Below are 6215 nucleotides of genomic sequence, written 5' to 3' on the forward strand. Positions count from 1 at the left end.
ATAACCCAGTAACTCAGGCCAAATGCTAGAAACTACGCTGTATTCTCATTTTTGTGATCTTATCAGGAATAAATGCTATTTCAAGTCTCTGGCAAAAGCTTTAAAGTATTCTTTGTCCAAGCAGATCAGTGCCGTAGGTGGGTGCTATTTGTATACATTGGGTATGCAAACAAAGAATTCCACTGTGCCCAGTCACGTGTGACAATAACCTATTCCATTCCATTCCACAGTTCAATATGAACAAAACAAGTCCTTCCCTGTTTGATTTCAGCATGTAAAAAAAAGTCACAAATTACATATCTTGTTTTATAATGGATGCTAATTGACCGTAACGGCACAGCACATAACTGGTGTCTACCTTCCAGTGTGATTTTAGATTACATAGGTTCACTACTGCATGGAACTGTGTGAGCTGTGTGTGCTTCAGTGTCAACCTGTACGTGGTAGATAAATGGGAAAGATTCACCTTCTTTAGCACTGCACACTACCAGGATGGTTGTTTAAAATGTAGGTTTTGGACCCAGGAGAGCAAAGAATTTGGACTTCTTGTTAATGTTGAATTGTTTTCCTGCCTCTGTTTTTCCAGACACAACTAAGTTGAGCTTAGTTTATTGGCACGTTTTACCGAGGTACAGTGAAAAGCTTTACATTTCACAAACCCTGTCTGTATCGATTATAGGTCAGATCACAAACCCCAGGAAAATCCAACATTTGGGGTTGCTCCTCAGAGGAATTGTTGCGCCATCAAATTTAAAGAAGGGCAAGGAAGTTCATAAAGTAACAGCTCAGAATTGATCCTTAACTAGCTCTACCTAAATGTATCGCTTGTTCACCGGCTGAATGTGGAACCTTACTCTGTACAAGCATGCTGTCATAAAACAACACAAGAGACTTGCATGTTGCTACGTATTAGAGTTAAGAACAAGGGAAGCAGAATACAGAACTCTGAATGGCAGGGAAATTGAGGCTCTGGTCAGGGGAAAGGAGGAGGAGTCGGTCAAGCACAGGCAGCTCGGATCAAGTGTATCCCTGGAGGAATAAAGAGGATTGAGATACATTCAGAAGAAAATCAGAAGGTCAAAAAAGGGCAAGAGATAGCTCTGGTAGACAAGATTAAGGAGAATCTAAAGAGATTCTCTTAGAAGGATGAGAGGGGATCTTATCGAAACGTATAAGATTATTAAGGGGTTGGACATGTTAGAGGAAGGAAACATGTTCCCAATGTTGGGGGAGTCCAGAACCAGGGGCCACAGTTTAAGAATAAGGGGTAGGCCATTTAGAACAGAGATGAGGAAAAACTTTTTTAGTCAGAGAGTTGTGAATCTGTGGAATTCTCTGCCTCAGAGGGCAGTGGAGGCCAATTCTCTGAATGCATTCAAGAGAGAGCTAGATAGAGCTCTTAAGGATAGCGGAGTCAGGGGGTATGGGGAGAAAGCAGGAACGGGGTACTGATTGAGAATGATCAGCCATGATCACATTGAATGGCGGTGCTGGCTCGAAGGGCCGAATGGCCTACTCCTGCACCTATTGTCTATTGTCTATTGAGATTTTATGTGTATTGAGGGAACATGGTAACTAGGGAAAGAATAGGGCCCTCGGATACCCATTTGGACATCCATTGGGCGACGGTAGAATTGCTGTCGAAGAGACCCGGGTTCGATCCTGACGACGGGGGCAGCCTGAACACAGTCTGTACCTTCTCCCAGTGACTGCTTCGTTTTTTTTCCGGGTGCTCTGGTTTCCTCCCACACTTCAAAGACATACAAGTTTGTGGCCTATTTGGCTTCGGTAAAAAAATTGTAAATTGTGTCTAGTGTGTAGGATTGTTCTAGTGTATGGGGTGATTACTGGTTGGCGTGGACTCGGTGGGCCGAAGAGCCAGTTTCCGCGCTCCCTTCACCGCCCGGCGTGGCCTGGAACGTGGCAACTTCAACAGCCTGACCGCGGGTGAAGACGGCAGGGGAAGAGAAAAGACATTCTGGCCTTCCATCAAAGTGAGGAGGGGACTGGAGGAGTGTGATGGATGTTTCTCTCTTTTTTTTGGTTTTGTTTTGTGTTGGTCTGTGATTGTGTGTGTAATTGCTTATTTTTATTGCTCTTATTGTTGGATTGTGGGTGACAAAATCTCGTCCAAAAGACATGTTTTTATGGATGGCAATAAAGGTTTTATTCTGATTCTGATTCTGTGTGTGGAGACGCAGAAGAAGGTAAGATCCTCAATGAATATTTCTTCTCTGTTTTCACCGTGGAGAAAAGGACGAAGACTAGGAAAATTGGGAAAGTTAATGGCAATATCTTGCAGGTGTTCTTGTTTGCAGTGGAGGAAGTGCTGGGTGTCCTAAAACGTACGGAAGATAAATCTCCAGGGCCTGATCAGATATATCTAAGGACACTGAGGGAATCTAGTAAATAAGCTGTGTGAAAAATGAATCATGGTTAGTCAAGGGCGATGTGCCAAAAAACTGGAGGGTGTCTAATGTAGTGCCTCTAATTACGAAGGGCTGTAAATAAAAGCCTGGGAACTGTGGACCAGTGAGCCTAACATGAACGGTAGGAAAATTAATGAAGAGCAGTATTCTGAGGGATAATAAGAGAAAAAAAACCCAACGATTTGGATGAGAACGCACGGCATGATTAGTAAATTTTTGTTGTTATCACTAAAATATCTTCTTTTTCTCAGGATAAGGGGGAACCAAGAACTAGAGGGCATAGCTTTAAGATGAGAGAGAATAGATTTAAAAGGAACCTGAAAGACAACTTTTTCAGATAGAAAGAGCTCGGTATATGAAGTGAGCTGCCAGAGAAAGTAGTTGAGCCAGGTACAATAACAACATTTGAAGGTCATTTGAACAGGTACTTGGATAGGAAAGCTCTAGAAGGATATGGGCCAAACGCAGGCAAATGGGACTAGCTTAGATAGACATCTTGGTCGGCATGGACAGATCGGGCCGAGTGGCCTGTTTCCATGCTGTGTGTCTCTCCAATATAACAGACGCTACTAACAGTAATTATTGGACTTCGAAGTGCTTGGAGACGTCCTGAGGATGTGAAAATTGTTAAATAGATAAAGTCTGTCTATCTGTGAACAGCCTTGGGTAACACCACCGAGGCAATTTAACCCAGATTGACATATATCCCTCTAAGGCAAACACATTCTTCAATCTCAGTCCGAATCTGCAGCTGACGCGACCACTCCTTTATCAGCCACATTCCACAGATGCCAGATCACTCATCTCTGTGTGTGCAACCACAATCTTAGTCAGCTCCTCGCCAGTTATTAAGTGCCTGAGGAAGACTGAGGTGTTGTGACTGAGACTTGCTCATTCTCCATGCTAGTGAGTGGGCTAGCATATGATGAGCGTTTGACAACACTGGGCCTCTACTCGCTGGAGTTTAGAAGGTTGAGGGGGGACCTCATTGAAACTTACCGAATAATGAAAGGCACAGAAGTGGAGAGGATGTGTCCACTGGTGGGAGAGTCTAGGACCAGAGGTCATAGCCTCAGAATTAAAGGGCACTCTTTTAGAAAGGAGGAACTTCTTAAGTCAGAGGGTAGTTAATCTGTGGAACTCATTGCCAAAGAGGGCTATGGAGGCCAAGTCAGTGGATATTTTTAAGGCAGAGGTAGACAAATTCTTGATTAGGACGGGTGTCAAGCGTTATGGAGAGAAGGCAGGAAAATGGAAATAGGAGGCAGAGATCATTCATGATCAAATGGCGGAGTAGACTCGATGGGCTGAATGGCCTAATTCTACTCCTATAACTTGTGATCTTGTGAGTAACAGTGCCATTGGCACGTCCCATCCCAGGGATCTGAGCCCCAGTTGTTACTGCTATGTGAAGAAACCTTGCACTATCAGAACAGCCAGCTCCTCCAGACTCGAGAGCAGTGAAGAGTGTTTATTTATTACATGCACCAGATATGAAATGTAACAATTAATGAGTAGGAAGGAACTGCAGATGCTGTTTTATACTGAAGATATAGACACAAAATGCTGTAGAAACTCAGCGGGACAGGCAGCATTTCTGGAGAAAAAGAATGGGTGATGTTTTGGGTCGGAACCCTTCTTCAGACTGGCTTAGATAGGGCATCTTGGTCAGCCTGGACAATTCAGGCCGAGAGGCCTGTTTCCATGTAGTCTGAAGTTCCTTCCCAAAATGTCACCCAAATAAATCCTTATTTTCTGCAGCTTTGCTGGCACCTTAGTCGCAGCTTGAAGACATAAAATTGCAATAGATGATCTGTTATTTTAAGTAAACCACACAATGATGGTGCAAAAATCAAAGTAGATGGAGCAGCACAAAATCCGTAGTGGTTCAATACTGGTTTTATTGTGGTTAAGGTTGTGCAGGACGGTTCAAGAACCTGCTGGGAAGAAGCTGCTCTTGAACATGAAGCTAACGGCTCTCAGACTCCTGTACCTTCTTTCCGATGGAAGCAATGAGAGGAGAGTACGGGAAAGGTAGTTGGGGATCCTTGATGATATCTTCCTGTAGGTCCCTTTGTTGGTGGAGTGGCCAGTACTGACGATGGACGGGGCAAAGTCCACCACCTTCTGCAGCCTCCTTCAAAAGTCACCCATTCCTTCTCTCCCGAGATGCTGCCTGACTTGCTGAGTTACTCCAGCATTTTGTGTCTACCTTTGGTTTTAACCAGCATCAGCAGTTCTTTTCCTATTTATTTTTGAGCATTTAGATTTCTGAACCAGACCTTGATGCAACCATTCAGAATGCTCTGCAACAATGTGACAGAATGTTCAGCTTCATGCAAATATTGTTCATTCCGTGTATGTCCACTCTCTGTATGAAAAAGGGTGCTTCTCACTTCCCTATCTTGCCTCCCCCCCTTAAACCTATGCTCTCTAATTCTTCATTGTCCAACTCTGGGGAAAAGACCGTGTACATTCACCCTATCTATTCCCCTCATAACTGTACAAATCACAAAAACGTCACATTTCAGTGTTTTACTGGATCCAAGATTAAAGTCCCAGCCTGCACAGTTTCTTTTCATCAAAGGGTTATCGTTCAACAGTCAATGTTTCCCGTTGAAGATCATTCATCTGATGGAGGGTGTTCGACCACGTAAGGTTGACCGTTTCTCTTTCCACAGATACTACCTGATAGAATCACAGAGTCAGAGAGTCATACAGTGCGAATTCAGGCCAATTGGCACTACTTGACTATGCCGGCCAACATGCCCTATCTACATTAGTCACAACCTACCTGCGTTTGGCCCACTACCCAAATGTTTTACAGTCCCTATGGATACAGTCCATTCATCCAGGTTTATTTCTCCTAATGTGGAACAGTCTATCAGTTATCACCTCTTTTCATATCCTAAATACATTTGCATCATCTCAATATCAAATATCATGTCTTAAGGACATAATATGAGGTGGAAGCAGGAGTAGGCTGTTTGGCCCTGCGTGTCTGTTTAGTTTAGTTTAGTTTAGTTTAGTTTAGTTTAGTTTAGAGATACAGTGCAGAATAGGCCCTTCGGCCCACCGAGCATGCCGACCAGCGATCACTGTGCACACTAACACTATCCTGCACACTGGGGACAATTTACAGAAGACAATTAACCTACAAACCTGTGCTTCTTTGGAATGTGGGAGGAAACCGGAGCACCTGAAGAAAACCCACGGGGAGAAGGTACAAATTACGTACAGACAGCACCCCCAGTCAGGATTTAACCCAGGTCTCTGGTGCTGTAAGGCAGCAACACAACCATTGTGCCACTGTGCTGCATCTGCTCTACCATTTAATAAGATCATGACTAATTCTTCGCCTCAGCACTGGCTTCCTGCACTAAACTCATATCCCTTCATGTCTTTATTACCCAAAAATATATTGATCTCTGTGTCAGCCCTCAAGGACCGCCACCTTATTTTGGGACTGTGGTTCCTGGCCAGCACAACAGTTGGCACTGTTGCCTCACAGAACCCTGGGTTTGACCCAGACCTTGGCTGCTGTCCCTGTGGAGTTTGGACATTCTCAGCGTGACTGCATGGGTTCAAGCACGAAGATCAATTATCACGTGACGAGGGATCAAAACAATGAAATTCGTCCTTGCTGCAGCTTTACACCCATATTAAACGTGCAACGATACAACAAATGAATACACAATAAATTAATCAGATATTCCAGTTATGATAGTGCAAATCAAAGAATGAACTGAACAACCTTACTGCAAAGTCCATGGTAGTTTGGTGCTG

The sequence above is a fragment of the Rhinoraja longicauda genome, chromosome 21, assembly GCF_053455715.1.
Source record: "Rhinoraja longicauda isolate Sanriku21f chromosome 21, sRhiLon1.1, whole genome shotgun sequence".
NCBI classification, from domain to species: Eukaryota; Metazoa; Chordata; class Chondrichthyes; order Rajiformes; family Arhynchobatidae; genus Rhinoraja; species Rhinoraja longicauda.